This window comes from Centroberyx gerrardi, chromosome 5 (genome assembly GCF_048128805.1).
Source record: "Centroberyx gerrardi isolate f3 chromosome 5, fCenGer3.hap1.cur.20231027, whole genome shotgun sequence".
Lineage (NCBI taxonomy): Eukaryota > Metazoa > Chordata > Actinopteri > Beryciformes > Berycidae > Centroberyx > Centroberyx gerrardi.
This window is the reverse complement of record NC_136001.1, coordinates 31217525-31230024: the sequence shown is the minus strand read 5'-3', so window position 1 is coordinate 31230024 and position 12500 is coordinate 31217525. Positions and strand designations below refer to the sequence as shown.

Genomic DNA, 12500 nt, shown 5'->3' with positions numbered 1-12500 from the left:
AGTCCCCCGGTACCGTTCACATATGTCTGCAAAGTGTGTGTGTGTGTGTGTGTGTGTGTGTGTGACGGGGTTGCGTGTCCTAGGTCTGATCTCAGGAGGCTGAGTGACAGCCGTGGTTTGACTGTCAGGGCCCATCGCCCGCTATACGGCAGCGTTCAGCTGACGACTGCAGGGAAAAGCAGAAGAAGAAGAACATGGAGAGAGAGAGAAAGAGAGAACGAGAGAGAGAGAGAGAGAGAGAGAGAGAGATCAGTTTAGCCCAAAAGAGCTAGTGGGATCACCGCAGGAGTGGAAGGGCGAGGGCGAGTGTTTATCCCGTGTTAAGCTCTGTAAAGTCGGGATGGGCGACTCGGGCCGCCTCAGGTCGGCCCGCTCTGTTCCTTCGCGCTATCTTAAGAAAAGTGCTATATAAATAAAGTTATTCATATATTATATCTGTAATATGGCCCTGCTTTGCCTCAGTGACAATCTGCCATTAAACGTTGTGTCATTTGCACCGCTTCTCCTCCCCACTGCTTTGTTGTTTGTCATTTTATTCAAATTCCTTCAACTCCTGCCCCCCTTATGATGCTTTTTGCCCTTTGCATATAGCAATCCATGCATGGCTGGATAATAAAACAACAGCAGCGCTTTGCTTTTCTCCTTTCACCTCCTGTCCACTTTGTGATGTTTTTTTTTTCGACATCTCTTTTTAGCACATCCTATATACAGTATACGGCATGCCGCGTTGCATACCAAGCGCGCTATGGCTTATTGCGAAATCACAATGACAGTCTGAAGTTAATCTGAATGCAAGTTCTCTATATACCCACCGCCGTCCAAAGTCTTAGCGTCCCTGAGCCTGTTTTAATTTGTCAGTGGCGTTCATTTGTGTGCGGGTTTGAGTGTGCCTTCATGGAGGGAATGCCAATGGTAAATTTGCAGTAAAGATCTAAGCAATAACTCTCCAATTCAACTCGCTGTTCAACTTCAGCTGATGAGTTTTGCACTGATTGCTGTGAAAAGCAGATCATTGTGAGTTACAGAATATTACTGTTTTAACAGCATCTGAACCATTTTTTTTTTAATTTACAGTGATTTCAGTCATATAGGCTACAGTCTCTATCTGATATCTTTCAAAAAGGATTTATTCCTGATATTTTTGGGCTACATGTGGAAAAACAAAATTATACACCTTCAACAATACACGGCAAAAAAGTATTTTCACTGCCAAAAACAACGTTGGATGATGCAAATTAATTGCGGGAAGAGAATTTGAATGGCTTTCCAGTCTTTAAGAACTCCCTCCAAAACACTGTAATTGGTGCCATGCCATGAAATGAAAATGTTGCAGCTTGGAATACACTTTTGGATAATGGCTCCTTTTAAATGCTTCAATCAATGTTTTCACTCCTGTTCACTGCAGTTCATAGAGAAAGACCTCATGTAAAAGTCCCAGGAGAGTTGTGAATATTGCGCTCCTCAAAATTAGATTTTGCTCTAAGCCCGCGCACTAATTAACCTAAATAAACATAAGAAAAACAAATCAAGTATATTCAAGATGTCGCAAAAGAGTGAGCACCACTTTCTTTTCTGTTTTTCAAATGACAGGGGGGCAAAATTGTAATTAATCCCAAATGAACAGTTGATGTCTGAGATGACTGAAAGATAGCAGATCCATTTTTTTGTAGCACTTTTGTTGGGCGTCCCGTTGCTTTCAAAAATGATAGTACAGAAAAATTAATTTCCCTTCTTTGCTTTAGTTTGGCTCCAGTTCGACTCGAGGGCAATTACAAATATTACATGTACGTGGGAAAGATAACCTTTGAAATGAATTAAGAGGTGGGAAATTAAATTGAGGGAAGAACGCTCTCAGAAAAGGCAGGTAACGCTCACACAAGCAGAGGCACACACACACACACACACACACACAAACAAGAAAGATACAGTGACTGATTTTTTGATATTTTTGATATATTCAGTGCTGGAGGTTGAGATAGAGGGAGAGCAAGTCTTAATATTTTGACATCCCACAACGTATAGTGTTGGTGTATTTCTTCAATAGCAGACATGAAATATCGAATCCTGCAGCGAATCCACTGTCTGCCTGAGAGACACAGTAATTTCACCAGATGATTATTATAGAATCATATTGCTGCCTCTCTCTGTCCAGAGACACAGAGAGGGGAAGGAGGGAACGACAGACAGAGAGCAGGATGGAGTGGAGGGTAAACCCACCTAAACTCAGTCCACACACCCATTCAATATGCAGGAATAGGCTGATATGAATCTGCATGATGTAAATTCATAGTGTACATCATGGCAAGTAGTGTTAAGTAATGTGAAATTGGGGACGTTTAACAATAAAAAGCAAAACTTAAAATGCTTTAGAATAAATTTTTGTTCATAATGGTGGTTGTGATGCCTTCAGACATGTTGTATCGCTTCGCCAAAATATTGGGCAGTTATCGGCCTTTTATTAAAAATCAGATACATTATGAGATATGATGGATAAGATGCAGGTGGTTTGTATATTGTATATTATATATTTATTGTAGAAATGGTCAATACTACACTGAAGCTGAATTGATTCAAATGAGACATTTTGATCAGATTCCACACAAGTATGTGTGAATATTTTTATTACGATTATGTTATTATTACTATTATTATTAGTAGTAGTACTTTACCAGGTTCAGTCGAGAGTTTTAGTGTCCCGTGATGATCTAAATACTGTTTCCGAGGCTTTTCCATCCTCACAAGAATAAAATTCTGGAGTAAACACTGAATACTTGTTATTTTTTTATTATTATTATTTTAGCATGAAAATGGCCGAATTAAAAAATATTGGCACAAATTATCGGCTTGAAAATATTGCCTATCAGCTTCAATCCAAACACATCAGTATTGATATCAGCCTTCAAAAACCAATATAGGTCAAACCCTTTTTACCACTACATCACTACAAGTTGGGAGCAAGAAATAAATACAAAACCTTGCTGTAGCCATGCTGGCCCCTTCCCAAACTAGTCTAGTGAATCAGCTGCAAGCTCGCTGCTCGTACGGAGGCAGTGCTGTGATTCATATTGGTGTGCTTTCCCGGTGCAGCCCCTGCTGTCTGCCGGTGGTGTCCCTGATTCAACTCCACTACGTAGTTTCGCGGCGCCTCTTTCCCAGCGAGGATAGAGAGCGTTCCTCCAGGTTGTTGTTAGTGCTGAGGAACATGAAAAGGCCCATGCAGAGAGCAGGACTCGCGCCTAATGAGCAAACCGTAGGTGGATGATTATTACCACATACCTCTGCTGCAGGAGGACCAGGGGATGAGACACCGCCAGAGAAAGATAAATAGGAAAAAGGAGCATGGAGGAAAGGTTTGTTTGGGGGGGTTTTTGTGCATTATTTTAAGATTTGAACACACACACTGCGGAACGAACAAAATCGGGAGGCAAAACAGGAAATGAAGAGGGAAAAGTTGAAAGGAGCCAGACTGGCGGGAGCTGCCGCTTTTCTTTGTGCGCACGCGATAAAAGACAAATTTTCGCCCCTGAAAGAACAACAGGGCTTTTTTGATTTTGATCACCGCTACAGTCGGCTCAGACGCTCCTGTTTGTATTGATCTCACCTCAGTCAATACTGTACCTGCCGCATGTTTTTTAGCAACATCAAATGAGAAAAAAATGTGTGAGAACCCACCATAATCGATGGAGGGAGGAAAAGCATTTCATTATTATCGTCAGAGCAGAACAATGTGTATCCTTTTCTGTATGTTTTAATGTGTAAGTGTTAATAAAAAAAAAAATCCAAACTGATTCTACTGTGATATGTTATTGTAGGGAAATCCTTTCTTCTCTTGTCCCTCCTCCACTGGGAGGTCAAAGGTCAGGGTCGGATAACACAGCAGCACCTCTGCAGCTGGTAGGGATTCTGTGTGTTGACGCTTGAAAACGTTCCTTGCTTCATGGAATCTCATCTTTCACCTCCCGACTCACCTCCTCACCCCACAGACCGGCCAGACTATATCCTGAAGTCTCACTCATCAAAGATAGATCACCGACCTCATCGAGCAGTCTGTCAGTGTATCTTACACACACACACACACACACACACTCCCCTTGTTTGTCTCTATCACTTAAAGCTGTCCATCGCTGGTTAATAATAGATATATTGAAGATAGAGCAGCATTGAGAGGAATTTGGGTAGAGTCTATAAGGGGGTTTGGGCTAGCAGCGCTGTGTATGAATTAGTCATGATTTCACCTTGAAACACTGAAAGCCCATTTATAAATCTTGCAAACGTGAGCTTCATTAATTGCCCATTTCGACAATAACAGCAAACTCGCTCCTCGCCAATCAGTACAACAATACAAATATTATGGCACGGTGAATCAATTTCAGTTCAATGCCTGTGTGTGTCACGTGGAGGGGGGGGGGGCGGGGGGGGGGGGTGAACCTTCTCCTCCCTCTGTCCGCTGCCTTGCCTTAACACAGGTTTGCTGTCGGCCGGCTCCCCCTTTGCTCCCCGAGGCACCGCTCTTTATTGAGACATCAGCCTTGTTAGCCAGCTGTCGACAGGAATATAGGAGCTACCAGATCAATACGGCCGGGTCTGCCGGTCCTCCTGAGCCGTGGCCAGAAACGGCCGAGGCCTTCAACAAAAAAAAAAAAAGCAGGGGCCTCTCTTGAGCCCTCTCCACCCATTAGCAGGACCTGATGCTGGGGCTGGCCGGAGTTCAGCCGCCCCCGGGCCCGCAGCGGATGCTTTGCTATGCTGTGTGTGATTGCGGCTGTATTGTTGGGTAATTTATATTTCTCCACTCTGCTAGCATGTGGGGTATGAGATCTCTTGCTGGGATGGTTGAGGAGAAAGCGAAGAGAGAGAGAGAGAGGGGTTGTAGGCAGTGTTTGACAGCTCTGTAATGGGCTGGTGTTGTGGTTGTGTTAGCACATCCCTCCTGGAGAGAGATCTCTATGATGTTCCCTTCATGGCGACTGATGAATGACTGAGATCTGGCTCTGCAGCAACACCCTCCTCTCCTCTGTTATAGACAGACAGAAGAACGCAGCATGTGTTAGGAACAAAAAGAGAGTATGTGTGTGATAGAGGGATACACGGGCGCAGAGAGAGAGAGAGAGAGAGAGAGAGAGAGAGGGATAGGGAGGGAATGAAGGAGAGAAACAAGGAGAGAGCGAGGCGGTCACGGAGGGAGAACAAAGTGCGACAGAGAGAGAGAGAGAGAGAGAGAGAGAGGGAGGTGGCCGTCTCAAAAATGTGTCTCTTCAAGTTCCATCGGCGGGTGTCTTTATCAACACCGGAGGAGAGCGTCTAGCTGATAATTTGCCGCTCTCAATTCCCTTCAATCCATTAGAGGATTTAAATGTTCATTAAGTTTAATAGAAGCCCAGCGAAGGTCTAATATGCTCTGATAAACGCCGGCAAACCTGCCAACCTGCTCCAATTGCTCCGGCAACAAAAGAGCCACGGAACTAATAAGGTCAAACAGGCGAACTCAAAGTTTGTGCTCGGCTCACTTTGTCAAGAGCATCTCTGTGGAGCCGTGCGGGTTCGAATAGCAACCGGTAGAGTAGAGCAGGGAGGGAGCCGCCGTTCGCATGGTGGTAGGTAAGCCGGGTGCTCAGGTATGATGTAGCGAGACCCAAACCGACTGCGATCCGGGCCTGATGGATCTCTCCCACGGCCCGTTTCCATAAGGAAATAATGCGTTTTACACCCGGTAATCTGTCCATATATCACAGGCCTGATGTAATTAATATGGGGAGAGGGAGGGGTGCAGATAACACATCGCTCATCTAATAAAAAAACGCACACACACACACACACGCATGCAGACGAGTGCACGCTCACACACGCAGGCACACACACACTCCGTCTAAACAAGTTATCTCTGTGCGATGATATTAATGCCTGGTGCGTGTGAGGCATTAGTCTTAAGGGAACCACGGCGTTTATAATGTCTAACTTATACACACAGATAGGGAGGAAGAGAGAGGGAAGGGAATAGGAGAGAGTGAATAAATCAAATGAAGGGTATTTTGGCAAAAAGGTTTGTAAAAGTCTATTTCACTGTCTTGCATCAGCGCCTGGCCTACGAGTAACCTCCTGCTGTACTATCACAAGCATTTAGTGTAATCCAAAAAACAAAAAAATACAAAAATTACACTCCACTTGTTTGCAGGACAGGATCCACAGCTAGTTTGTGTGATAAGAAAAGTCTAAAAAAGGCTAAAAAGGAAATGTGGCCTGTCCTGAACTCTACAGTGTAGGCTACTATCACCATATTACACAAAATGTAATTTAACAATTTATTATTTTGGATATTACCCTGAAAAACATAGAATCAGTCTTACTGTCGAAAACACCTTCGAAAAGTTGGACAAAAGTTGGTCGGTACAGAGATCGAAATCGCGACTTTGTGTTTACAGGACAGTCTCCCTGACCACTAGGCCATTCCCCGACTTGCGAGTAATTTCTTTTTTAACGGGACTGGCCAAAATGTATTTTATTTCTCTTCTTTTTGTGTTTTATCACCTTCATTTTTGTGTTTTGTCACTGGGCGAATGGCTAAACTTCGCTAGGCTAAATGGCTAAGAATCGTGTCGTTGGGATTGAAAACACAGAGAGCGTGCTTGCCAGCAAGTGAATTATAGATGAGGAAAAAGCCAATAAACATGGAGGAAATATTCATCATAGAAATCTCAGTTGCCAAGCCTCAAAAGAGAAGGACGGTTGAAAACTGACGTCCTTTGCACTGAGGGAAGACTAGCTTTTTCTGCTAAACCAGAAACAGACCCAAAGCAGGGAATCCAAACACTCCTTTATTCTCCTCTCTCTCTCTTTCTCTCTTTCATATCCAACCCTTTTAAATTCATGGATCTAAACTCATTCATCTACTCATGCTCAAACTAGATTAACAACAAATCTTGTGTATCCCCGCAAGGCTCGGTGCCGGTGACGCTCGAGCGACAGCTTTGGCTGTGATGACAAAGGAGGGAAAGCTAGCGTTAGCGCCGCGCCGCAACTTTCCCCGCTCTGACACCGCCGTCCTGAAGGGAAAACAAACGCATTAATCCAACAGCATGCCATCGCACGGGGGCGTAAGAATTTATCCTTTGATACCGAGTCACGCGTCGGGGTTCGTCGTGTTTATCCTCGGGCTGCTTTCTATCAGTCGTGGCTAATAGCGGCGAGAGTCACGCCGCCGTGTCACGGTGTCACCGCATGGACAGCTGGTGGCTGCGTGAGGGCGTTCATTCAGGCGTACGGCATCAGGACTTTACCCTGCCTGGATGCACACACACACACACGTGCACACACACACACACACACACACACACAAACAGGAGCACAAGCATACATGTAAGCAAAAACATACATATGCATGCATGCAAGCACTTCAAGGAATACACCAAGTTTTTGGGAGATTGATTGATTGAACATACACACCAAAATCATCCATATGTCCCCGGTAGATCATTAGCTCCATGCTAATGTTGAGTGATAGTAGGCCTCTAGCCTCATCTCAGACAAAATGAGACCTTGCAGCAGCCTTATAGCTAAATGGTAAGTCATCTTAATAGTATGTGGTCTGGCAGTCTTGTTTAGATTGGAAAAATGGATTGGATTGTTTTGAACTAGCAGGGACTAATTTTCCTGTTTCCATAGGAAGTGAAGGTGGTGGGCGAAGGGAGACTACAGCTAAAAATCACTGCGCAGCGGATGAATACGAGGTTGCTCACCTGAAATAGTTCCAAAAACAAACCTGGCTACATCAGCCATATTGAATTAATTTTTTTTTTTTTTCAATTCATGAATCTACAAGCCATGTAATAATAAACACAACTTTCTATTAATTTCTTTCTAAGAGTCTTCTGTGTTGGATAATGCTAGTTTCCTACTATCACTCAACACAATGTATGCTAAAATGTTAGCATGGATCATCTACAGGGACGCATGGATGATTTTGGTGTCATTTAAGTAAGTTGGGCAACAATCTCCAAAAAACTTGGTGTATTACTTTTAAGTATTGTATGAAACACAAACACGTGCTATGTGGCCCACTTCATTATGTCATCTAGCTATTACAGTCTCTTTCAGCATACACACTCTGAAACAATGCTGCGACCGTGACACGTTAGACACACTGACTGACAGCAATTATCAACATTCATCATTAAGCACAAGCCAACGATGATAAGAGCTCTTTATGTGAAATGTCAGCTCACTGAAATGATGAAAATGATGAAAGTGCATCAGTACGGAATAAAGACATAGGACTGAAGCAAGCTGACAGCGCGAGGCCTTGGGAAGAAGCAGAGAGGGTGGGAAAATAAATAAAGAATAAAAGTAATTTTATTTATTAAAGAGGAATGCAGAGCGGGAGCCAGGCTTGTAGAGAAACACAGAGATCTCTGGGCTGCGAGTCGGGTCCGTATTGATAAAATATCACTGTCGTCTTGACTCAAATATTCTCTCTCTCCCCTGTCTCGCTCCCTTTCAGAGCGCAGCTAACCTCTGCCTGAACTCTCTCTATCATAAATCAATAAGTTGAGGCATACTTTGTTAGCTTTCGCGTCGGGCCGGCCGTCCCGAGCGCCGGGGCCCCGGCTCCGTGCGGCAGGTGCCGCTGACATGTCAGCCCCGGATCTCCGCGGACGCTATATCGGCCGCGGAAATCACACTCTGTCATCTCTTTTCTCTCTCCTCTTTTCTTTTTCACCTCTCCTCTCCTTCCTCTCCTCCCGTTCCCTCTTTTCTCTCTCTCCTCACCTCTCCTCTTTACCTGCTCTATAAATAGTACTACATGCCTCTCCTCGGTGTACGTCCATACCTCTCTGGATGTTTTCCCCCGGGGAAGCCAGACAGGCCCGGGCAGCAGTATAGCCGGCTATTCACTGCCGTCCCATGGGAGAGGATGAGCCTCGCTGGCCCTGAGCATCCTCCACCCTCCATCATGCAGCAAACACATTGCCTTGCAGGGATATACAAAGCAGGGTCCCATGCTCGAGCCTGGGAGCACCTGCTAAAATAGGATATGAGGGATTGTGCTGGGGTACGCTGGCCAGTGTCAAGCGAATCATCCACTCACTGCTCAGGCAGGAGAGCGGACACTCCACTGCCCGCTCTTTCTGACCTTATGATTTTGGAAAGGGGGTAAACTAGGGCGTGTTTACACTATTCCATTTTTTTTTTTTTTTTTTAGGAAAACGCTGTCTCAAGCGCATTTTGTGCTGATATTATGAAAAAGTTGCGCAACGCACACTTCTGTACTTCATTTCCATAAAAATTTCAGACACTCGGGTGCTGATGATGTGAGCTGTTTTGTTTCCAAGCGTAAAATAGTTGTAGGTTACATAAGCCAACAATAGATCCATGCATACATGTTGCATGTAGCGCTGGTTTGGGTTTCTATGTATTTTGGCTTGTCCAGTTAGAAGACTGCTCGCGCCGGCTTTGCTGAAGGCGGCAGAGGAGCCAATCAGCTGCCTATGTAGTGTGAAACTTCCTTTGTGTTGTGACTGAGAAAAGCGTTCCACGTCATGAGCGTCTCCTCCACAAACTTTTCTCAACTTTAGAAAGCGTTCCGCTCCGGCTGAAAAGAAGCGAGGCGCAGAGCTTCTTCCAAAGCGGCTGCTTTCAGTCCACTTTTCCCATTGACTTCAATGTCAAAAAGGCACTGACAGATTGCAAAAAAGCAGAATAGTGTGAAAATGGCCTTATTTTGCATCTCTTAAAAAGTCATTTTCAGTATACATCTAGTTTGGGACAACACACATTTGTGTTACTTTAACATAATGTTAATAACAACACAGCATTAAGTATTTTTAACTTAGTAACACAAATTACACATCTCTCGTTAGAATGTGGATACCATGCCATACTATATTGGACAAACCGTGTGTGTGTGTGTGTGTGTGCATGTGTGCTTTTGGCCAGCCTATGTTGTTGTTTGCAGTTGTTGGCTCTGTTTACCACTTCAGACCTTTATGAAATCTTTCCCTTCACTCACGACAGAAAACAGAGGAGAAGAGAGAGGAGAGAAGATGAAAAGTTGGGGATGAAAACCAGGGGGTTTTGGGGGGGAACGTCTACATCAGAGAGCGATAATGGGCCTCCCAGCAGACTTCTCCCTCCACTCCTCCCTCCCTCTCGCTTGCTTTCTTTCTCTTTTCTTCCTCCTCTCCGAGTCTCTGCACCAAGGACAAAATGCTTACACCACATTGGGGAGGGAGAGAGGGAGGGAGAAAAGAAGGGCCTCTGGGGAGAGAAACTTCAGGGAGAACTGGGAGAAAGATGAGAAAAGGAAGGGGGAAGAAGGCTAGTATACTGTAGGTTTAGAGGTAAGAAGATAAGATGAGATGAAGCTTTAATGATCCCCGTGGGGAAAATGGGCTATTTGCAGCAAATAGTAAGAGGATACAGCAAGGAAAGATAGAATATAAATAGGAATATAGCAAAGCGGGTCAGATAAACATAACGCAGTTGACAATTTCAACACTTTAAGTTGAAATGTATGGATGAAAGTTTAAAGGTATGGATCACAGCATTGAGAGAGTGTGGAGTAGAACTAATTGAGACAAAGAAAACGAATTAATTTAAAATATACTGTATATAAAATGAGAATACACCAAAGTCTCATGAGAGAGATCTTCATTGAAATAAAGACTCTGCTGCTGCTACAGTACAGTATGTGCAACTGGTTGCTTAAAGGAATACACCAGGTTTTTGAGAGACTTGCTTATTGGTCAACTTCCACATTAAGCAGTGGAGATTCTAGGGCTTTTGCAGTTTCTATTACTGCAAGGATTTATTTGACTTGTATTGTCCAATGATTATTTAGGTGAAAAATTGACTACGGACTGGACTGTGAAATATCTGGAAAAAATGAGACATAATATCAACAGCTGTTGCGGTCCCATAGAGGAGGTTTCATCATGCCATTTGTCATACAAAGATAAAAATATCAACAGTAATCTAAAGGATGAAACACTATGGTGAAAAGGTATGGTTGCATATAGGCCTACCTTGGGCTGCAGCATCTTGTGGTTGATACAGATGGGAGAGTTTTAGCTTTGCTTGGACCTTGTTTGGTAGCCGCATATCATTTACTGTAAGATTACTTTCCATTTTGCTTTAGAGCTGCTACAAGTTCTCATTTTATCACTTTTGAGATTCTAGTGGCCTGCTATCACTCATCATAGTGTATGCTAAAGTGTTAGCATGGAACTACTATCACTCAACCAACATAGTGTATGCTAAAGTGTTAGCATGGAGCTAGTATCATTCAACATAGTGTATGCTAAAGTGTTAGCATGGAGCTACTATCACTCATCATAGTGTATGCTAAAGTGTTAGCATGGAGTCTACTATCATGCTAAAGTGTTAGCATGGAACTACTATCACTCAACCAACATAGTGTATGCTAAAGTGTTAGCATGGAGCTTGTATCATTCAACATAGTGTATGCTAAAGTGTTAGCATGGAGCTACTATCACTCAACCAACATAGTGTATGCTAAAGTGTTAGCATGGAGCTTGTATCATTCAACATAGTGTATGCTAAAGTGTTAGCATGGAGCTACTATCACTCATCATAGTGTATGCTAAAGTGTTAGCATGAAGCCTACTATCACTCAACATAGTGTATGCTAAAGTGTTAGCATGAAGCTACTATCACTCAACATAGTGTATGCTAAAGTGCTAGCATGGAGCTACTATCACTCATCATAGTGTATGCTAAAGTGTTAGCATGAAGCTACTATCACTCAACATAGTGTATGCTAAAGTGTTAGCATGGAGCTACTATCACTCAACATAATGTATGCTAAAGTGTTAGCATGAAGTATACTATCACTCATCATAGTGTATGCTAAAGTGTTAGCATGGAGCTACTATCACTCAACATAATGTATGCTAAAGTGTTAGGATGAAGTATACTATCACTCTGCATGCCAATGAGCCAATAAAACACATGGATGGTTTTGGTGTCTGTGTTCTCATCACTTACCAGAGAAGTTGACTAACAATCTCCAAAAACTCAAAAAAGTGTATTGCTCCAAGAGGAAACGATAAGGAATATCACCTCACAGAAGTTCAACTTCAACTGATTCTTATTTTATAATTCATGACAGCAGCAAGAACGTCCATGGTTATTTTTCTGGAAAACCATTAATCCCCTATCTACACTCTCAACCAAGTGTGACGAGCTGCTCCCCCATAATGTCAAGCACTATGTCACTAAATCTGACACACCTGCCATGTGGAGCTGTTTATAGAGGCACTTCATTGTCTCTGGCTCCTTGTTTAAACCTGATAGTACAGTGAACTCTGTGTCTTGACATGATAATCATGTTGTTGCTGATCAGCCTTTTTGTTTTCCATCATTTTCTGTTGCTGACGCATAAATTCCTGACAGTTTGCACCAAGAAAAATCTGCACATCCAGTAAATCTGCATATTTGCTTTTTTTTTTATTTAGCTTCAGCTTTTATTGACTGTTTCTTGCTGT

General features: G+C 43.3%; 1 protein-coding gene across 5 annotated transcripts in view; it reads left to right on the top strand.

The window, feature by feature from the left end:
- Positions 1–12500, top strand: part of epha8 (eph receptor A8) — a 76845-nt gene that overhangs the window by 906 nt on the left and 63439 nt on the right. The window lies entirely within an intron of this gene.